The following is a 23,686-nucleotide window of genomic DNA, read 5'->3' on the forward strand; positions in this document are numbered from 1 at the left end:
AGTACATATAGCACCCGAAAAATGAGGAACTCCCTTTGTCTAGTTTAAAGTCACATTTGTAATAGCTAGAAGCTCCACTTTCTGAGCGGCTAAACACTGAGTTGTATACAGTAGGCTTGACATTTCAGGAAAAGAATAAAATTCGCCACTCTCGCAAAGAATAAAATTTGCTCATGAAGAATAACATCCCCCTTCTAGCCAACAAAATCAGATAATGGAATCGGGTCTTTTCACATTTCAAAAGGAAAGACAGTAGTACAGACAGTTCTCAATTTACAACCACAATTCAGCCCAACATTTCACTTGCTAAGCAAGATAGTTAAGTGAGTCGCCCTAGTTTGCAACTTTTAGTGTCACAGTTGTTCAGCAAATCAGTGCAGTTCTTAAATGAATCGTATAGTTGTTAAGCAAATCTGCTTTCCCTCAATAACTGGGTTTTGTGGAAGTTTACAAATGGAGGTCACATAACCCCGGAATGCTGCAGTCTTCATAAAGGCATGCCAATTGCCTAAATTTTGATCACATGATCGTGGGGATGTTGCAAAGTTCATAAATGTGAAAACTGATCTAAGTCCCTTTTTTTCATTTTGCAGTATTTCATTTTTTTCATTGTTAACTTTGAACAGACCCTGAACAAACGACTGCAAGTCGAGGACTACTGTATGTGGTGTCTCCATAGTATGGATTCTTTTTATGAATAGTTGTCCTTTCTGAGTACCCATTTCCAAACTCCAGGCATTTATACGGTGTGGATCCTCTTATGCAGTGTTTCCCAAACTTGATAACTTTAAGGCATGTGGACTTCAACTCCCAGAATTCCACAGCCAGCATTGCTGGCTGTGGAATTCTGGGAGTTGAAGTCCACAGGCCTTAAAATTGTCAAGTTTGGGAAACACTGCTCTTATGGATAGTAAGGGCTCCCTTCTCAATGAATCTCTTTCCATACTTCCTGCAGCAATATTGTTTCTCCCCCGTATGGATCCTCTCATGGCAATTAAGAGAACTTTTGAAACGGAAGCTCTTTCCGCACTCTGTGCATTTATATGGTTTCTCTCCTGTGGATTCTTTTATGAGAATTAAGTTGTCCTTTCTGAATAAAGCTCTTTCCACATTCCAGGCATTTATAAGGTCTCTCCCCCGAGCGGATTCTTGTATGATAATGAAGTTTTCCTTTCTGAATGAAGCCTTTTCCACACTCTTTGCATTTAAATGGTTTATTCCCTGTATGGATCTTTTGGTGACATGTAAACACTTTGTTCTCAAAAAAGCTCTTTCCACACTCTGTACATTTATAGGGTCTCTCCCGTGTGGATTCTTTTATGAGAATTAAGCTGTCTTTTCTGAATAAAGCTCTTTCCACATTCCAGGCATTTATATGGTTTATCCCCTTTATGAATCTTTAAGTGTCGAGTCAGATGAGAGTTTGCACTGAAGCTCTTTCCACACTCTGTGCATTTATACAGTCTTTCTCCTGTGCGGAGCCTTTGATGAGAATTAAGTAGTTTCTGAGCAAAGTTCTTGCCACACTCTGTACTTTTATATGGTTTCGCTGTGTGAAACCTTTTGTGAGAATTAAGTTTTCCTATTAAGTCAAAGCCCTTTCCACATTCCTCACAACTATATGGTTTCTCAGCCATGTGCCTCCTTTGACAGCCATTAAGACTAGGCTTGCTACGAAAGTTTTTTCCACACTCTGTGCATTTATATGGTTTCTCTCCTGTATGGATTCTTTCATGATTAGTAAGGTTTTCTTTCTGAGTAAACTGCTTTCCGCACTCTATACATTTATAGGGTCTCTCTCCAGTGTGAATTCTTTTATGACAATTAAGATGTCCTTTCTCAACAAAACACTTTCCACACTCCAGGCATTTATATGGTCTCTCCCCTGTGTGGATCCTTTGGTGACGAGTCAGATGAGTGTTCCTAATGAAGCTCTTTCCACACTCTGTGCATTTATACGGTCTCTCTACTGTGTGGATCCTTTGATGGACAGTAAGGTCTCTCTTCACAAAAAAGCTCTTTCCACAATGATTGCAATTGTATTTTGTCTCTCCTTTGTGTATCCTCTCATGACGATTAAGACTACACCTGAAATGGAAGCTCTTTCCACACTCTGTGCATTTATATGGTTTCTCCCGTGTGAATACTTTTATGAGAATTTAATTCTTCTATTAAAGCATACCCCTTTCCACATTTCTCACAACTGCATGGATTCTCAGCTATGTGGATCCTTTGATGACAGTGAAGACTAGGTTTGCTACAAAAGCTTTTTCCACACTCTGTACATTTATAGCGTCTTTCCCCTGTGTGGATTCCTTTATGAGAATTAAGACGTGCTTTCCAAATAAAGGTCTTTCCACATTCCAGGCATTTATACGGTCTCTCCTCTGTGTGGATCTTTTGGTGACAAGTAAAAACTTTGTTGTTAAAAAAGCTCTTTCCACACTCCAGGCATTTATATGGTCTCTCCCCTGTGTGAATCCTTTGATGGATAACAAGGGCTCCCTTCTCAAAGAATCTCTTTCCACATTCCTGGCAGCTATAGTTTTTTTCCCCTCTGTGCCTCCTCTCATGGTAAATAAGCCTACTCCTGAAATGGAAGCTTTTTCCACAATCCAAACATTTATAAGTTCTCTCCCCTATGTGGATCCTTTGATGGCCATTAAGACTAGCCTTGCTACTGAAGTTATTTTCATACTTCAACGATATTTTAGTCTCTCTCCTCAGATCGGAATTCTTCCCCAATTTTGCAATAGTATGTGGTTTGTGTTTCTTATAAAAGTTCTTAGGTAAAGTACGAGAAAAGGAATGAGATGTTGAGGTCTCTTTCTCTCCACTTTCTGAATTGCTTCTTTGTGTTTTTGGATTCCCTTGATGGTCAAATGTCACTTCTACTTCATAGTTTGTTGTTTGCAATAGCATTAACCTCTCCTGCTTCTTCTTCTCTATTTCATCACCTGCATGGAAAGAAGAAAATATAGAACTGTGGGGGAGGAGGAGATATGCTCTTGTGGGGTGAGGAGAACCAATACCCCCTTTTTGCTGTAGGGGATTTTGCCAAAATTGGCAGGTAGATATCAGGCTTGGACTGCCAAATTTTTTTCTAGGAGGAGAACTGGAGATTGTCCATATGTACTTTATACCGTTAATTTTTTTAAGCAGACAGCAAAACCTGTCATTTCTGCAACCACTTGTGATCAGATAAAAGCTGTGAGTTCCATAATGCTCTGAACTGTAAAATGTAGTCTTTATAGTTTATATAAAATGGGTAACATATGGAATGAAGAGATATTTTGGTTGCATTTTAAAAGACAGTGATGAGTTGTTAATGTTGAACATACATGCTGGAAATGAAAGTGGAAATTTCTTTCATACAGACGCACATACATGGGGATATTTCTGCATTTTCTAAATATTCTTTTTTGTATATTTTGCATTGCATTTCTACATGTTTTATCTCTTAAAGATAATCCTTAACAAAATTATGTGAAAAAAGATCTCTTAAGGAGGGGAGCTTTTCTTCTGAAAAACATGCCCATCTGCATTCTAGGTATGGCATCAGCCACGAATCCAGCTCAGAGATATTTAGTGCAGTTTTAACTAGGAAATTCTGATGATATCCAAGAGATTTTTCAGCTGGGAACATTATGGCTTTGCTGTTGATTGGACAATCAGGGGTTTTTCTCAAATCTATGGTGAGCATTTCTAACAAGAGAGATGATCACCTTAAGCAACATGAATACAGGTATCTTCCCTGTTTACCTCCCATTGGAAAAACTTTCCCCAATTAAGGGAACCCAGAGCAAAGTGAAGCCTTACCCAGGGCTGCCATATTCCTAAAAGTCTCCAGCGTGACTTCTCTACACAAGGCTCTCTGGCCAGAATCCAGCAGCTTCCACTCCTCTTCTGTGAAATCCACAGTGATCTCCTCAAAGGGATCAGAGCCCTAGAATGAGAATGTTCTTTAACAGATAATCCCCCAAAAGACTTGTGCATTTTCTCACAAAACACAAAACTCTTTTGCACGAAACAAAATTAGCAGTCTTGCAGGAAAGAAACTGCTCCGGTTCCCGTCTCCCTAATAGTTGGTGCTAAAAGTGCACTAAACATGAATGCATCTAAGTTTTTGAACATCAACAGCACCCCTTGGGAAGCCTCAGCAAGGATTTGGGAAATAAAAGCCATTGGCAAATTCTACGTTGTTTACAAAACAGGACACATCCACTAGGAATTTCTTCTCTTCCTTATTTCAAAATGTTAGAAATAAAGCTGGAAAACTGAAGGCACTCAAAGGACATTCTTACTGATGCAGTCATTTAGTGTTGATTTTGAGACTTTTTCATGAAACATTTATTCTAAAGACGCAATATTTCTGAAGCAGTTATACTATTATGCTATTCCAATATTTTCAATTCATAGGATTAATTTTTTTAAACTGGCTTCCCCACTCCTCTGTGAAGTATTACGAAATATTAAATTACATTGCCAATGTAGGCCTCTCAGGCTCTGAATTCTCTCGTTTGTTGTCTCCAAAATTATCTTTAATGAATGAGGCTCATTCTGGGGAGGATACTGTGTTCAGCTACACATAGACTCAACATCTGGCTATACTGTAGAAGCAGCTCATAAAAAGTGGGAGCTTAAACTCTCCTGCTTTCAGAAGAAATTTAGTTACCTGCTGAAGTGGCCCAAATTGGATCCTCCTGAAAATCAACTCTTGAGAATGACTGCAACGATTTCCTCTTTCCTGGAGCTTTGCTGAGATGTCTCCTGTGAACAGCTCCTGCTTCTGAAAGAGAAGACTGTTTTTTCTCTGCGATTGTTTCGTAAAGAGGCATGTAAGAGGATGAAATTCCCTCTCACCTGCCGGCCCTCTCCGGGGCGCTCCCGGGGGGCGGAGGAGGGCGGCGGGGCGAGCAGGAAGCCCTCGGCCAGGGCCACCGCCTGGGCGCAGCTCTCCGCCCCGCACTCCCGCAGCCAGCCCGCCAGCTCCGGGGGCAACAGGGCCAGCAGCTGCTCCAGCACCACCCGGTCCAGCATCTCGGCTTTGCCACTCCGTTCGGGCCGCAGCCACCCGCGGCACAGCCGGTGAAGGCGGCTGCAGAGCGCCCGGGGCCCCTCGTCCTCCCGGGGGCGGCAACTGCGGAAGCGCCGGCGCTCGGCCTCAGAGCTGCGGGGCCCCTCGGGGAGGCTGCCCGAGTCGCTGCCGCCGCCGCTCCCCGCCTGAAGGGCCGCTGCTGCTCCCGCCTCCAGAGACCCCGGGGCCGCCATTCAGCCTCCCGCTTCGTCGCGGCCCGAACGGGGGAAAGCTCCCTACGAGGTCGCTCTCTTTCACGGCGAACCCTTCCCCGCCCGCTCCTCCCCTCGCTCGGCTCCTTTCCCGGTTTCGGGGGAGGGGCGAGAAGGGGCGGGGCTCCGCTTCCTCAGAGCTTCTGAGGCGGATAAGAGGAGCTGCAAATCGCTCCCGCCAAAAATTCCCGCGCCCTGCAGGCTTCCCAGAGCCTTGGTCAGAGTGCTGCTTTCTAGAGAGGCAAAACCCTCTTTTCTTGCCCTTGGCGGGAGAGCCTCCCAGCGCAATCCAAAGCCTCTTCTTTGCACTGCAGGGATTTTCGTCAAGTCTTATTTATGCGCATGCTCAGTTCCCTTGCGACGATAAATAATTGCCCTAAAAGCAGGGGTAGGCAACCAGGGTTCTTTTATGACTCGTGGACTTCAACTCCCAGAACCAAGGTTGCCTACCCCTGCCCTAACGGAGCGGTCTTTCCTTCTCTCCGAGTTTGGTTATCTTGTAGGCCAGGGGTAGGCAACCTTGGCTCTTTTATGACTGGTGGACTTCAACTCCCAGAATTCCTGAGCCAGCGAAAAATTCTGGCAATTGAAGTCCACGAGTCAAGAGGCAAGGTTGCCTACTCGTTGTAGGCGTTTCATTATAAAAACTTGGTAAACATCATTAGTACTAGTTAAGAAATGCGGTTTATTCTCAGTTTATATTCTATCTACTACCTTGCCCCGTCTGTGTGCTGGGAGCGGTCTGGGAGGTTCTTTGGTTGGGCTGCTTTTAGCTTTTTTTGGCAGTTCTTGATTGGCATATTGTTTACTGCTTGTAAACAATTTTGGATTAAATCTGTGCTCATCTTGGTGCTGAGATGGCTGGTGAGGAGATGTTTTGGTCCTTTTGTTCCCTTTTTAGCTTGTTGATTGTCATATTTCAACTTAACCTGGAAGGGACTTATAAGCAGTTGGCTACAAACCGAAGATCAAGGTGGGGTACTTGAGAGTTTGCTATTGAAACTAAGAGGTGCATCACAAAGGAAAGTAAATACAACTGCTTTTCTAAGCAGTCATCAGATGTGAATGCATTGCATGAGACAACATCAAAGCACAAGGGATACCAATGTAATAATGATGGCAAGTAGTGTTTCTTGAAAATATTCCATCCCTAGTTGAGATAACTATTCTACGTAACTTGTTATGAAACTGAGTCTTCATGAAACATCCAGAAAGCGTTCATTAATGTGCAGCCTGCATATGCTTTACTAATCATCCATCTAATGACAACCTATTTTGCAATACTGCATTTTCAGTCAGATTTTACCCAAAGCATCTTATGGTTCTTTGAGATGTCATTTATAAAGATGTTAAAACTGCAACTTACGACAAAATGCAGCTGACTTATGTTTTTATTCTTTATCATTTACTCTCTGTATTTGCATGCCAGAACTAACGGCTCCCCTTGTTTTATAGTTATATCTGAAAGAATATTTAACTTGGTAATGTAATTTCTTGTGTTGATGCCAGATGAATCCCTGCTCTCTACAGCCAATAAATAGTGCAAATTTCATATAAGGATTTTGGTAAAGATTAAAAAGAATGCCACAAGTCCACTACAGACTTTGAACGTGTCTTCTGCATACAGTGTTATACAGTAGCAGCCAAAATTATGGAAAACTTTTGGGAAAAGTGTACAGTAGAAATGCCACCTTTAGTTAAGTTTCCACCAATTTTTCTTCTAATTTCTTTATAACTGTAGCCTTGTTCACTTAATAAAACTATTTTACATCGCTTTCTGGGTGACCAGTCAACTCTTAGCACCATTATTTTAATTTTGTCCTAGAGGAGACCAACCCTGACTGCTCTTTAGAAGGCCAGATCCTGAAGTTGAAACTCAAATACTTTGGCCACCTAATGAGAAGGAAGGACTCACTGGAGAAGAGCCTAATGCTGGGAAAAATTGAGGGCAATAAAAGAAGGGGACGACAGAGAATGAGTCACTGGATGGAGTCACTGAAGCAGTAGGCATGAGCTTAAATGGACTCCACAAGATGGTAGATGACAGGAAGGCCTGGAGGAACGTTGTCCATGGGGTTGCGATGGGTTGGACAAGACTTCGCAACTAACACCAACAAAATGAAAGAACACAAAAAAAACCAACCAGCTTGATAGCGATCACATAACACACTGACAAATGTCCTCCTCTCAGCTTCAATACATGACATCAATAACTGAATCCTACTATGATGATTGGCTCATTGCCAAAACAAGATGACACCTGATTGGCTCTCTAAACACTCATGCTCATTGGCTACAATCAGATGAAGGAAAGCTATCTGATATCAACCTAAGCAAGTTGTGCTTCCTTTTTCTAGTTATTTGGCTATAACCTTTCATAGAACACAGTAGATAATTGAAGAAACTTTGTTGCATTACATTCTTGATTAAATTATCTTTCCATTGATATATAATTTTATGGTACTACTCCAAAAAAAGTGGTGTTATTAGCCATCAAACCTCAAAAATACACTTTTCCCAAAAGGTTTCCACAATTTGGGCCACTACTGTATGTCAAGGCCAAGACATTTTTTAAACTGCGAATGCTGATATGTTCCACTATCTGCCTTCTGAAGGTCTGCATTTTAACATCTCCAAATACTTCATATTTATTTGGATTAAAACAAGTGCACTAGAAACAACACTTGCATGTCTGGGCAATGAATGCTGAAAATTTAATCAGGGCATTGGAATATTTCTGCATAATAATGAAATCAAATGCAATAATATGATTTACTTGCCAATTAGTACAAAAAGCACAGAAAAAAGGAGATATCTTTTACCCTGGTTCAAACTCGCATTTGGAATAGCAAGAAGCTCTGCTTTATAACCAGCTAAATACTTAGATGTAAAGGGCCTGACATTTCTGGAGAGGAACTTAAATTCACTCACAGGTAACAAACAGCTCCATTCCGCCAATAGAATCTTTTAATGAAATCAATTATTTTGATTATTTCATCAGGAAGGACAGTAATACAGGTAGTTCTCAACTTACAACCACAATTCAACACAGTGTGCTGCAGCTGCCGAAAAAGCCAACACAGTGCTCGGCTGCATTAACAGAGGGATAGAATCAAGATCACGTGAAGTGTTAATACTTTACAATGCCTTGATAAGGCCACACATGGAATACTACATCCAGTGTTGGTCACAATATAAAAAAGATGTTGAGACTCTAGAAACAGTACAGAGAACAGCAACAAAGATGATTAGGGGACTGGAGGCTAAAACATATAAGGAACGGTTGCTGGAATTGGGTATGTCTAGTTTAATGAAAAGACGAGGGGGCACATGATAGCAATGTTCCAATATCTCAGTGGTTACCACAAAGAAGAGGGAGTCAAACTATTTTCCAAAGCACCTGAAGGCAGGACAAGAAGCAATGGATGAAAATTAATCAAGGAGAGAATAGAACTAAGGAGAAATTTCATGACAGTTAGAAGAATTAATCAGTAGAACAACCTGCCTCCAGAAGCAGTGAATGCTCCAACAGTAGAAGTTTTTAAGAAGAGACTGGACAGCCATTTGTCTGAAATGGTATAGGGCAGGGGTAGGCAATCCAAAACACTGAAAAAATCACTTGGACCCGTTTCCCACCGAAAACAAAACACTGGGAGCCACAAAACTATTTTGATATCTAAAATGAAGATAACACTGCATATATCCTTTTTTTACCTTTATTTTACATATCAGCATTCGCACTTTAAAAAATGTCTTGACATACAGTAGTGATGTGGCTGAGGGAGCAATGCTTCTGCAGGGAAATGAAAGCAGAAAACTGCAGTCTTGCGCTTACACCTCCAAAAAACTTTCTGAAACTGAGCAATGATTGGCAGTGCGCGAGAAAGAGGCTTACATTGTGAGATGGGCGCTCTTGGCTTGGGGTCACTTCTTAGAAGGGAGTAAAATACCTTTTGAAGTCTGAACTGATCACAAGAATTTAGAGACACGACAAACCCCTCACAAACCTTCTCTTAAACAAGCACGATGGGCACAGTACTTTAACCACTTTGACTTTACCTTACACTATCTCCCTGGGGGAGAAGAATTTTTTGGCAGATGCGCTGTCGTGGATGCACAATACAATTGCTCCAAAGCAAAATAATCAAGCCAGTGCTCCCGTCCCATCAATTAGCCACTCAAGTGACCACCCAAGCCCAGGGAAAAGAAAAAGTGCCAATACCCAAAGATGTGACTTCTGCTCTATAATTCGCACTGAAGGATAATAATGGTTTCAAACTTACAGCAACATTTTCTCAATCCAAAACAGACTAGCCTGGTTGGGGGAGAAATTTTTATGTTTCAAAAAGTCAGAAATTCATGGTTTCGAGTTGTCATGACTCTAAAATGGCAGGACATTGTGGTTTCATGAAAATGCTGCACCTACTGTGCTTCCCCCAAAATAAGATCTGTTTTATATATTTTTTTTTGCCTCCAAAAGAGCCATTATGGCTTATTTTTTGGGGAAATACAGTATCAGGGTGATCAGCCCGGTAGGGCACCCCTCCACCCAGCGCATGTACAAGAGACAGCAAGCTGTGTAGAGAGTCAACGGTGTCCAGCAGCAGCTTGCTGGTCCCTTGGTGCAGCACAGGTAAGTCCAAGCACAAAGACAGAGGCATGAGGGGGGGGCAGGCAATCTGGACGTGTTGTGCGGCCACCTGGCTTGGGAGAGGTTTGGAGGAGGCTCGCATGGCAGCAGCAGGCAGGGGCAGAGGGATGGGCCCTTCTAAAAGAATCAGGAGAACTGAATGGCTTTGGTGCGGGCGCTGAGCAACGCCACAGGAAGGAGATTGGCAGGGAAGACGTTGTTCATTGAAAAATCCACCACTAGCTCCATGCACCTCTAAACCGCCTCGGATGCTCCGCTGGAAGCCAAGGCTTAAAATGGGCTGCACTGAAGAAGCTCTACAAACAAGCCTCCCCTCGCAGACTGGCTGGAAGAGGGGCCTAAGGTGGCCCACTTCTGCAGTCCCTTCATCAGTCCCGCCTCCCTCCCAGGCTGAGTCTCCACACCTGGCCTTCCTGCTTCCAGTTTTTCTACATTTTCTCAATCCTACGCAGAGGTTTTCTTGCTCAGTTCCTCCTCCTCCTCTGATCCTCCCCCAAAGCCAGGTGGCCGTGCAGCATGTCTGGATCGCTTGCCCCCCCCCCCATGACTCTGCCTGCTGCTGCCACATGAGCCTCCCCTGAAGCCAGGCAGCTGCACAGCATATCCGGATTGCCTGCCTCCCCCCACCTCGATACCCTCAGCCCCTGCGCACTCGCCACCTCCTGTGCTGGCCACACCCACCCTACAGGCTTATTTTCGGAATAGGGCTTATATTAAAAAAATATAGAAAATCAAGCTAGGGCTTATTTTCGGGATAGTTCTTATTTTCGGGAAAACATGTTAGTTAAAAGGCAATTTTGGTGGCCATCTCTCAAGAAAGACATCGAGTGCTACGTTGCCAGCTGTCTGGTGTGTCTTCAGCAAAGCGACATCAAGGAAAATCTCCGGGGCTTTTTCAAACAGTAGCTGAGCTGTCAGGACCTTGGAGAGAGATCTCTATGGACTTCATTGTGCAACTCCACAGAAATGGGGGAAATACAGTAATTTGGGTGGTGACTGATCTGTTCTCCAAGCAAGTGCATTTTATTCCTTGTCAAAAGATTCCAACTGCCCGAGATCTTGCTAAACTATTTCTGCATCATATTTATAGAATACATGGAGCATCTCAACGTATTATTTCAGATAGGGGGGTGTAATTCACCTCTAAGTTTTGACAGGCCTTTTTGGGATGACCAAGGACTTAGCTCCAGTCACCACCCCCAAACGAATGGGGGGTGTGAACGAATGAACTTAGTGTTGAAACAATACCTTAGATGCTTTATTATCAACAAGATAACTGGACTGGTCTCTTACCATTTGTGGAAGTGTCACTTTATTCGGTGTACAGCAATACTGGCTTCACCTTTTGACTGGCTACCAGTCAAAACTTCATACCCATGCCAGAACTCCCCATTAATGACCCTGGGTTACTGTCCCTGAAGATATGGGTCTCCAAATTACAAAATAGCTGGCCTGTTGTACAAAAAGCACCCACAGATGCTTGCAACATCTGTAAAGCACAAGCTGACAAAACACTTTGAGCTGAAGGAGATATTGGATTCCCGTAAGCATAGGGAAACCTCCAATATTAGTGGCATGGAAGGACATTCGTAGTGGCCAGAATGAATGGGTTAATTTTCAGCACATTAGAGCCCCTAGGCTAGTGAAACATTTTCATAATCAATATCCTGATAAACCTAAATGATTGTTATAATTGTCTTTTGTCTCCCAGTGTTTGCAGAGTTAATCCTTCTCTTTGGGAGGGGCAGGATGTCAGGCCCCCTTTTTGGGTGCCTGCCATTCTGGTGGAAAGGGGAGGACGTTCTGGAAGAGTATTCTTTGCATACTTTCGCTAATTCCCACATGGGAATTAGGGCGGGGGAAGGTTCCAAGGTCGCTGCACCCAAAAGATGACACGTTATCTATCCTGTACCTCAGTGCTCTCAAAACAACCTTGCAACATAGTATTTGCTGTTGGTGGACTGGCCAGGGGGGAATGGGCTTTGAAGGGGGAAAAATAGTTTGGTGCTTTGCGTGGGAATGTTAGATTCTGCTTGACTTTGCTACAACCAGTTTCTCACTAAAAGTTCTTTTGATTAAATATATGGCATCAAGAGTTGTACTTTCCTGAGAGAGACAGCTCATCCAGATCCTTACAGGATGTTTGGAAAGTAAGTTTCCACTTCAAACCAAAGATCTTTGCACATTGCATACAATAATAAGTTTCTTCCGATGTCTGGCTCCTTTGATGATAAGTTGACTGTTTCAAATGAAGCTCATTCCATGGATTTATATGATTTTTCCTGTGTTAAATCTTTTTGTTAGAACTAAGCGCACAATTCTCAATGAAGCTTGTTCCACATTCCATTTTCTCCTGTGTTGATCCCTTTATGACAAATAAACATGCTGTAGTGTAGTCATTAAAGCCTTTTTCAGGGCATTTATATGGTTCCTCCCTCCCTTGTGTGGATACTTTGTTGGCAAATAAGGTCTCGGTTGACAATCAAGGTCTTTCCTCATTCTAGGCATTTATATGGGTTATCCTGTGTGGGTCCTTAGGTGGAGTGTAAGGTCTCTCTGATCAAAATAGCTCTTCCCACACTCCATGCATTTATGTGGTCTCTCCCATGTGGCTCCTTTTATGAGAATTAAGCTGTCCTTTCTTTGCAAAACTCTTTTCACACTTGGTACATTTATATGGCTTCTCCCCTGTGTGGATTCTTTCATGATCAGTAAGATTTCCTTTCTGACTGAATTGTTTTCCACACTCCATACATTTATATGGTCTCTCACCAGTATGGATTCTTCTATGAGAATTAAGTTGTCCTTTCTGGGCAAAGCTCTTTCCACACTCCAGGCATTTATACGGTTTATCCCCTGTGTGGATCCTTTGATGGCGAGTAAGATCTTTGTTCTCAAAAAATCTCTTTCCACACTCCATGCATTTATATGGTCTCTCCCCTGTGTGGATTTTTTTATGAGAATTAAGATTTCCTTTCAAAATAAAGCTCTTTCCACACTCCATGCATTTATATGGTCTCTCCCCTATGTGGATTCTTTTATGAGAATTAAGGTTTTCTTTCGAAATAAAGCTCTTTCCACACTCCAGGCATTTATACGGTCTCTCCCCAGTGTGCATCCTTTGATGGATAGTAAGTTTTTGCCTCTCACAGAATCCTTTTCCACAGTCCATGCAACTATGTTGTTTCTCTCTATGGATCTTCTCATGGCGATTAAGATTACCCCTGAAATGGAAACTCTTTCCACACTCTTTGCATTTATATGGTTTCACTCCTGTGTGAACCCTTTCATGATCTGTAAGATATCCTTTCTGAGTGAACTGCTTTCCACACTCCATGCATTTAAATGGTCTCTCCCCTGTGTGAGTCCTTTGATGGATGGTAAGTACTTTTTTCTGAAAGAATCTCTTTCCACACTCACTGCAGTTATGTTTTTTCTCCCTTCTGTGGATCCTCTCATGGCCATCAAGAGTATTCCTGAAATTGAAGCTCCTTCCACCCTCTGTGCAATTATGTAGTTTCTCACATGTGTCAATCCTTTTATAAAAATTAAGTTCTCCTATTGAAGCAAAGGCCTTTCCACACTCCAAGCATTTATATGGTCTCTCCCCAGTGTGGATCCTTCGATAGACAGTCAGGTCTTTCCTCTCATAGAATCCTTTTCCACACTCCTTGCAACTATGTTGTTTCCCTCCTCTATGGATCTTCTCGTGGCGATTAAGATTACCTCTGAAACAGAAACTCTTTCCGCATGCTTTGCATTTATACGGTCTCTCCCCTGTGTGGATTCTTTTATGAGAAATAAGATTTCCTTTCAAAATAAAGCTCTTTCCACACTCCAGGCATTTAAACGGTCTTTCCCCTGTGTGGATTCTTTTATGAGAAATAAGATTACCATTCAAAATAAAGCTCTTTCCACACTCCAGGCATTTATATGGTCTCTCCCCTGTGTGGTTCTTTTGATGGATGGCAAGAGCTGTGTTCTCAAAGAATCCACACTCTCTGCAGCTATGTTTTTTCTCCCTTCTGTGGATCTGCTCATGTAAATCAAGAGTACTGAAACAGCTCTTTCCACACTGTATGCATTTATATAGTTTCTCACCTGTGTGAATCCTTTTTTGAAAATTAAATTTTTCTATTAAAGCAAAGCTCTTTCCACATTCCTCGCAACTATATGGTTTCTCTGCTATTTGACTCCTTTCATGACCATTAAGTGTAGCTTTGCTACTAAAACTCTTTCCACATTTTCTGTATATTTTAGTCTCTCTGCTCAGTCTGGAATCCTTCCCCAACTTTACAATGGTATGTGGTTTGTGTTTCCTATAAGGCTTCTCAGGTAAAGTAACAGAAAAGGAATGATGAGGTATAGAGGATTCCTTCCCTCTACCTTCTGACTGGCTTCTCTCTTGTCTTTTTGGATTTGCTTGGTCAAACATCACTTCTACTTCATAGTTTGTTGCTTGCAACGGCATTAACCTCTCCTGCTTCTCATTTTCATTCTTCATTCCGTCACCTGCTTGGAAAGAAGAAAAGAGCAATCCCTGTTGGAATTTTGAACTGTTAGGGAAGGGGAGATAATGTTTTGTGTGTTGAGGAGAACCAACACCCCCATTTTTTTGTATGGGATTTTGCTGAAATTGGCTGATGGATCTCAGATTTGAATAGCCAGATTTTTTTCTAGAAGAAAGAACTGGAGATTATCCACATACACTTTATACATCTGATTTTTATAAGCTGGCAGCAAAACCTTTCATTTCTGCAGCCGCTTGTGATCAGATAAAAGTTGTGGGTTCCAATCATGCACTGAACTATAAATGTAGCCTTATCAATTGCTGGGTGGCATTCTCTTCAGTCCATTTTAGAAAGAATATCATAGCTTTGCAGCTTTCTAAATTCTTTCTTTTTTGTGATCTATAGGTAAGAGATTATTTTAAAGTTGTTTTTGGAATGCTTTTAAATGCTTTCTGAAACTGATTTAAAGTTTATGATGTTAATTAGAAAGATCATATTGTATGGGAAAAATATGTTTTGTTTATGTATGAATTGTAAAAGCAAACCTTGAAGGTTGATTACCAGAGCACATAATGGCAATTTTAAAGGAATGTTTGATTTTTGACGTATTTGAAGTTTTTCGTCCTTTTATCTTTTTACTGGAATCAGAGTTATGAATGAAAATCAACAAAACCCTCTGAAGAGAACTGACAAGGCTTCACTGGAATTACAAATGCAATTGGATAATGCCATTGTAAATTGAAATTTAAGAGATTTAATGGAGTCATTTCATCCTTTCGTAACGTGGGCCACCAGAACTGGCATCTAGTCAGGTGTAATGTTTTTACGAATCCGAAATGTCCCGCCAGTTTTGCATCATGACACCTCTGAAGGATTCTAGCCCTTAACACAAGTGATACATACAATTTCACTCCATACCAGTAGCTGACCTGGAACATCCATGGCAGGATATTGCCATGGATTTCATTGTGGAACTTCCAAAGAGTAAGGGACATACAGTAATATGGACGGTAATCGATTTATTCTCAAAACAAGCCCATTTCGTTCCGTGCAGGCAGTTGCCGACTGCTCAGAAATTGGCCCACATGTTCCTGACACATATATACCGTATCCATGGGGCTCCCCGGCGAATAATATCTGACCGGGGGGTTCAATTTACGGCACGCATTGCTAGGGTCATCGCAGGGACTTAGCACTGCGTACCATCCCGCTACCAATGGAGCTGCTGAACGGGCTAATGCAGCGGTCGAACGGTATTTGAGAAGTTATGTGTCATACCAGCAAACTAACTGGGCAGACCTGCTGGTGTTCGCAGAAGTTGCGTATAATAACGCGGTACACGCCAGTACAGGGTATGCACCATTTAAAGTGGTCTCTGGAAAAGATTTTGTTCCCATACCTGAATGCCGGAACTTGGAGGCACAGCCATATCTCCCACAGGAATGGACACAAAGGGTTTCTGGGGCATGGGCGGCTGTAAAAACAGCGCTGGTAGAATATGGGTGAAAAATTAAAGAACAGGCGGACAAAAAACGGCAACCCTGTAAGCCGTTTGTTGTAGGACAACTAGTTTATTTGTCCACCAAATATCTAAGACTGAAAATCCTGTGTAGAAAATTGGGACCTAAATACATTGGGCCGTTTAAAATTGTTAAAATCATTAATCCGGTTACTGTACAATTACAATTACCCCGGCTGTTGGGGAAAATACATCCGGTGTTTCATTGTAGTTTAATAAAACCAGTATATATGTGCCGGAAAGGAGCTGAACCAGGTCCTGTTATTGATGACGAATATGAAGTACAAGAAATATTTGACTCCCGTATTAAGCAACGTAAATTGTATTATCTGATTAGATGGAAAGGTTACCCTTTAACTGAGGCTACGTGGGTACGGGCAAATAATGTACAGGCTCCTCGTCTAGTTAAACGATTCCATGTGCAAAACCCTGGGAAACCAAAAACCATTAGCACAGTGGGGGTCGGAAAGGTGGACGTGGGTGAACCGAAGTAACATATCTTATCTTTTCTTCAGGGGGAGCCCTGTTAAAGGGGGGCAGTATGTCGGGCCGTAGCGGAGGCCATCCCGGTTACCTATGCCAAAGAAGCCCCGACTCCTCGAATGCGCGTCCTAACGGCCCGACATCCAGCTGGCCTCGCCAAAGCCGCACATGCGCAGACGGTGCTCCGGATAGTACAGCACATGCGCAGATGGCTGGAAAGGCTAAATCTGCCCAGTCTCCTTGCGTGGACACCGGGATGAAGCTAACAACACTAAGTGAAGCTGATAGGCTGCCGAAGCGTCGGGAAGCCGTCGAAGCGTCGGGAGGTGGCAGCTGAAGACCAGTGTAATCGGATGGATGGCCATATAGGGGGTAATTGGACGGTCCGGAAGAGGGTGGTGGCGCATGGGTGGTAGCGTGGGTGTGGGCTAGGCGGGGACTTTGTGAATTGTATAAAGGAACCATGAATGTAATGGTTGTCAGTGCTGACTTTAAATCGTTATTTTACTGAAATAAAGTGGAAGTTCTTCGTTCCTGACGTGGTGACTTTGTGTCTGCTGATTGTGAAGTCAAGACGAGGCAACATGGACTTGAAGCGTAAGAATTTGAAGAGAAGGGAAAAGGATTGTTTGGGATGGATTGTGTTTCTTGTAAAACTATTTAATGGGGTGATGAATTAGTTTTTCTATATCTGAACAAGAGATTATTTATGGGATTGGTAATGTTTAATAGTTATAAATTCCTTTTTTGCAAAGTTTAATTGTTAAAAGAGGGATGTGGAAGGAAGACTAAATGGAAATGGGAACTATATTAGTAACTACATGTCATTAGCTTTATTTTTTACTATATCTTTGCTAATTACCATGTTTCCCTGAAAGTAAGACCGTCTTATTTTCTTTTGGGCTCTGAAGTAAGCACAGGGTTTTACTTTCAGGGAGGGCTTACTTTTTGCCAGTACTGGCACCAGTAGGCCGCGAACGTATGGGGGTGGGACGGGGCCTGTGCATGGGGTGGAGAAGCAATGTGGCAACAAGAGCGTGGTGGTGGACTGGTTGCTTCCCTCTGCCTGCCAGACAACTGCCGAAGCTGCGCAGGATAAGGTTGCTGTGGGAGGCGGGTGTGGGGTTGCTTCCCTCTGTCTGCCAGACATCTGCCGAAACCGCGCAGGGTAAGGTTGCTGTGTGTGGGGGGGTGGAGTTGCTTCCCTCCGCCTGCCAGATACCTGTCAATTAATCAATTCCAACTTCATGAGATTTTTTTTTTTCACAAGAAGTTGGAATTGATTGATCTTTTTTTTCCAAAAAATGTTTCCTTTGTTTTGCTGCACACAGCGGCGGCGGATCGCGAGGGAAAAATGGCACGGGGCTGGGAGTCAGGTAAGCAAAGAAAGGCAATTCCTGGAGCGAACGAGGATTTCTTTTCTTGCCTGCCCCAGTTATTCCGAGGCCTCTTTCAGCCAAGCTGCGTTGTGCTTGCAAATGGCCTTCCCACCCTCCCTGTCCGAGCCTCCAGCACTTCACCTGTCGCTTTGGTGGCTCTGTAGGCAGAGCTGCGAAGTTCTCTTCTCTGAAAGAGAAGAGAATGGGCAGGTGAGGGGGAAACCTGCCCCACTTGTTCTGCGGCCATTTTCGGCAGAGCCATGTTGCTCTCACCAATGGTGCGGCCATGAGGCCTGGTGGATTCCCCCCATCTAATCCACATGAGACTGTAGCCAGGCCTGCCACCTCCACTGCTACCCAACCCTAACGGAAGATGGGAAGCCCTTGGGAAAAAAACGGAAAAACTTAGGTGGGGTGAAAAAACGGTTTTTCCTGTTTGTTCCCAAAGCAATTTGTAAACAAACGGGAAAAACTGTTTTTCTCCCATCTCCCGTTACGGTTGGGGGGCAGTGGGGTTAGAGTTAATGTACGGTAGGCGTGGCAACGGCATTGGGACGACGTGCGAGGTGACAAACGGCCACATCGCACCAAACCAGCCGTTTACCGCCTCGTGCCCAATGTCGCTGCCATGAGGCCACAGAACCACCCGGGTGGCGGTAGGGAACCAGTATAATGACATGTGAGTCAGAAGAGGGGGAGGATCTGCCAGACCTCATGGCAGCGGCATTGGGTGCGACATGCAAGGCAGCAAACAGCTGCAGCCAGCGGCAGACAGGCGCATAGCACTGAAGCTGGCCGTTTGCCGCCTCCTGCCCAATGCCATGGCCATGAGGCCACGGCAAGGAACCAGTATACTGGTACTGTGGATCAGATCCCCCCTCCCCCATTGGCTTCGCCTCATCACAGGCAGACCATTCGTGCAGGCCTTTAAATAGGGCTTATTTTTTGGGAGGGGCTTATATTAAGCCCACCTCCCAAAAATCAGCTGGGGCTTACTTTTGGGGGCAGGTTTACTTTTGGGGAAACATGGTAGCAAGAAGATCTAAATATTTAGAAATGAGTTAATAGTATATCGGGCAACATATGGAATGAAGAGTATTTTGGTTGTATTATAAGAGATAGCGATGAGTTGTTAACATTGTATATACATGCTGGAGATAAAGGGGGAAATTTCATATATACACACACATAAGGAGTGTTTCTGCATTTTGTAAATATTTATCTTTTTAACATATTTTGAATTCCATTTGTGTATGTATTTTATCTGTTTAAGATAATCCTTAATAACTTATGTTAAAATAAACAAAAAATGGTAAGGAGGGGGGTCCTCCTCTCAAAAGTATGCCTGTTTGAATCCAATTTGGAGATGTTGAGTACAATTGTTAGTTAGGAAATTCTGATTATATCCAAGGAATTTTTAAAGCTGGGAACCACAATAAGACTTTGCTGTCGATTTGACAATTTGGATTTCTTAAAACTATGGTGAGCATTTCTAACAAGGCCTTAAGTACAGATGATCATCTTAAGCAATTTGAGTGCATGATCTTCCCTGTTTACCTATGACTGAAATAACGTTCCCCAATAGAACCCAGAGCAAAGTGGGGCCTTACCCAAAGCAGCCATATTCCTAAAAGCCTCCAGCGAGACTTCTTTGCACAAGGCTCTCTGACCAGAATCCAGCAGCGCCCACTCTTCTGTGAAGTCCACAGTGACCTCCTCAAAGAGATCCAAGCCCTAGAATGAGAATGTTATTTAATAGATAATCCCAGAAAAGACCTGTGCATTTTATCTTAGTGCACAAAACAGCTTTGCAAGAATGAAATGAGCATTTTCTTGGAGAATAAAAAGTCCTTCTGGCTGTAAATTCTCCATTGCCCCTCTCCCTAATAGTTGGTGCTTTAAGTACACAAAACATGACTGCAGCCAAGTTTTTGAATGGCAACAACACTCCTTGGGGAGCCTCCTGTTGGGTTAGAATAACTTAGCAAGGATTTGGGAAACCGTTTTCATGGGCTCACTTGACTTGGGGTGCAAATTCTACATTGTTTACAAAACAAGACACATCCACTAGGGATTTCTTCTCTTCCTTATTTCAAAATGTTAGAAATAAGCCTGGAAATCTTAAGGCACTTGAAGAACATTCTTACTGATAGTCATTTAGTGTTGACTTTGAGGCTTTTTCATGGAAAAATTATTCTAAAGACACATTTATGAAGCAGTTATTATGCTATTCCAATAGCATAATCATGGGATTAATTTTTCTAACTGGTTTCCCCAGTCTTCTGTGAAGTATTACAAAATATTAAGCAAGCAAATTACATTGCCTAATAGTAGCCTGTCAGGCTGTCATTATCTCTTGTTTATATCTCCAAAATAATTTTGAAAGTTCAAGGCTCACTGGGGAGGATAGGGTGTTCAACTACATATAGACTTAGCATTTCATTATACTGTAGAAAGAGGTCAGGAATAGAGGGAGCTTGAGCGCTACTGCTCTCATAATAAACTATAGTTACCTGATGCAGTGGCCCAAGTTGAATCCTCCTGAAAAGCAGCTCTTGAGAAGGACTGCATCGATTTCCTCTTTCCTGGAGCTCTGCTGAGATCTCTCCTGTGAACGGCTCCTGCATCTGAAAAAGAAGCCTGGTTTATGATCTACATTCAGAGGACTGTAACCATATTACTTCAGTTGCCTTACCTTTGGAATCTCTTAACCCAAGTCAAAATGAGAGAACTCAAGGATTCTGATTTGAAGGTGGCTGCTATTTCTGGGTAAATGTTATGTTTGTGAAATATTTCATTGCTTATGTTTATTTCCTCTTTTCATTCTGATCAGACTTGCTTGCATTTTTTCCCCTTCTTTTGATAGCTGTGGCCTTTCCTCCTTTGTGGATGCAGCTATGCCTGTTTTATCTCACACTCCGGGAATCTTTTCCTTTAGATTTACAAAACTTTGCCTCTTGAGTTGGAAGGAATTGATGACCACCAACCTGGCAATTCAGACAGGCCTTGGGATGAACACCAAGATGGTTTTGTGAGGGAAAGAGTGCTGTGGGTGCCCACAGTAAAAAAAATGACAATAAAGGTTATCTAACGTAATCATCATAGCCATTGTCTATCCACTGGGGAATGGAGGCCTCTTCCACATGTTTCCAACCAAATATAAACATACTAGATATTTGTTCCCAGTGACTGTAAAGAAGAGAAGCAGGAAAGTACGGTACAACTTTAAAGTAAGATGTGCTATGTCATTAATGAGAATGAGTAATTTGAAGAATATCAGCTGAAATGGAACAAATAAATCCTCCATTCATTCATGTATTAAAGGAAACAAAGGGAGGGCAAAGAAAGGATTTTGGCTTCTTCTTTCAAACTCTTGGGACTTTCTTGCCGCCCTGAGGGTGAATTTGTCTTTCCTCCCATGGAATTATCTCCAAGAGGAAAACGAAGCATTTGCCTCAAGAACAAGTAAGTTCTTAAGTATTAAGAGTTACAAGAAATGCAGACATCTGTCTTATTAATATCTATTGTTTTTTTATTTTTTTTTATGCATTGTTTCACGGTCAACTTTTCTCACCTGCCGCCCCTTTCCCGGCTCCAGGCTGGCTGCGGGACCGAGCAGGAATCCTTCAGCCAGGGCCACCGCCTGCGAGCAGCTCTCCGCTGCGCACTCCCGCAGCCAGCCTGCCAGATCCGGGGGCAGCAGGTCCAGCAGCTGCTCCAGGACCACCAGGTCCAGCATTTTAGCTTTGCTGCTCCGCTCGGGCCGCAGCCACCCACGGCACAGCCGGTGCAGGCGGCTGCAAAGCGCCCGGGGTCCCTCGGCCTCCCGGGAGCGGCAGCTGCGGAAGCACCGGCGCTCAGTCTCGAAGCTGCGCCGTCCCTCGGGGAGACCTCTCGGGCTGCGGTTTCCCCCAGACTCCCCACCGCCGCTCTCCGCCTGAAGGGCCGCGGGGGCTGCTGCTGCTTCCGCCCCCGGAGAATCTCGGACCTCCATTCGGTCTCCGGGTTCAGCCTCGCCCAAGGCCTCTTTCAGTCACGGCAGAGTCTCCGCCACCGATCCCCTCCCAACCGGCCCTTTCCCGCTTTCAGGGGGAGAGAAGAACGGCTCCGTTTCCTCAGAGCTTCTGCGCCTCAGCAGAACAGCTACAGTTAGTTCCCGCCAAAATTTCCCGCGCCGTTCTGGCCTCAGAAAGCGCTCCTTCCTAGAGAGATAAAACGCGTGTCCTCTCTTTGACGAGAGAGCTGCCCCTCCCACACCCCAGTAAAAGCGAAAGCTTGGCCTCTCCTACGGTATGAACCGCAGGCCGTAGTTTCTTCTGCGCATGCTCCGTTCCATGGTGACGTCCAATATTCGAACTTCTCCGCTGGGAAGGACAGAAGGAGAAGTGAGATGGGAGAGGAGGTCGGGGATGATGGGCACGGCGGGGCTGAAATAAAGAAGGCGACCTTGGGATCAAAGCTGTTTTCCTGAATATCTTAAAAATGTGGATGTGCTCCTGGGACATGAGGAAGAAGTGGGACAGGAAGGCTTGATGGAGCTCTGGAAGTTAGAGAGATGAACAGAGCAGCCCCAAGGCAGCCATCCAGCCTGTAAATGTATTTTTATTATTAAATAAGTAAGCAAGTAAATACTCTGGAGACTTTATTTGACCTCCTTGTTGTCTTAATTGTATTCCTGTGGTGACACTCAGTGAAGGTATCCTTTTTCTCTGGAGCCGAGCCTGTCCTTTATTTACTTTGGTTGGTTTTCTATTTCTATTCTATCCAAATCTTATATTTTTATCTTCACGTTTTCGGTTTGGTTGTTTGTAGCTTGTTGATTCTTGAAGAGTTGATCAGGTTTCAAGTGTTGTACAAGTTTTTTTTTTAAAGGACACTGACTCCCTGGGCTGGTTTTATCCCCACCTCTGTTTTAAGTGTCAGATTGTCATTCAATCTGGGCTGGACAATTAAGATTAAGATAACCTTTATTGTCATTTTTTACTGTGGGCACAATGGCACATATTCAAAATGAAATTCTGTTGCCTGCTCTGAAAAATGTACACATAACATACATACAGAGACATATAGATATGCTATATGCATACATATGTATATACATACAATACCTGGGCTGGATTTGCCCCAGAGCTGTGTTTAAATTGCAGATTCTGTACTGCTAGCCACGATGGTGGATCCTAACAATGGGAGAAAAGAATACACAGAAGGGAATGCCAGGAGGATTACAGATTTTAAAAAAGAGTTTATTAATAAAGTGCCAAGATTTGTAACATCAAAGAGTTTCTTCCCTGACATCCTTGAGAAAGCTTCAGAGCCAAGGCACTGCTCACAAAGGGGTTGCCTTATAGTTTATTCACTGTGTTAATCTTTTGCTGTTGAGCCAGATGACCCTTTCTGCGGACGCCCTTTCCACACTGTGCATTTACACAGTCTCTCTCCTGTGTGGATCCTTTGATGGGTAGTAAGGTCTCTGCTCTCATAGAATACCTTTTCATACTCCCTGCAGCTAAGTTTTTTTTCTCTCCTTTCTGTGGATCCTCTCATGGCAATTAAGAATACACCTGAAACAAAAGCTCTTTCCACATGATACATTTATAGGGTCTTTCCCTTGTGTGGATTCTTTTATATGTATGGTTGTGAAAGTTGGACCATAAGAAAGGCTAAGCGCAAAAGAATTGAGGCCTTTGAACTCTGGTGCTGGAGAAGACTCCTGCGAGTCCCCTGGACTGCAAGGCAATCAAACCGGTCAGTCCTATAGGAGATCAACCCTGACTGCTCTTTAGAAGGCCAGATCCTGAAGTTGAAACTCAAGTACTTTGGCCACCTAATGAAAAGGAAGGACTCACTGGGGAAG

The 23,686-nt window shown here is 43.3% G+C and overlaps 1 pseudogene; it reads right to left on the minus strand.

The window, feature by feature from the left end:
- Window positions 1–600: 600 nt before the first annotated feature.
- On the minus strand, window positions 601–22,451 carry LOC120317809 (annotated as a pseudogene).
- Between the last annotated feature and the right edge of the window lie 1,235 nt (window positions 22,452–23,686).

The sequence above is a fragment of the Crotalus tigris genome, unplaced genomic scaffold (genome assembly GCF_016545835.1).
Source record: "Crotalus tigris isolate CLP2741 ecotype Arizona unplaced genomic scaffold, ASM1654583v1 scf7180000019840.826796, whole genome shotgun sequence".
Lineage (NCBI taxonomy): Eukaryota > Metazoa > Chordata > Lepidosauria > Squamata > Viperidae > Crotalus > Crotalus tigris.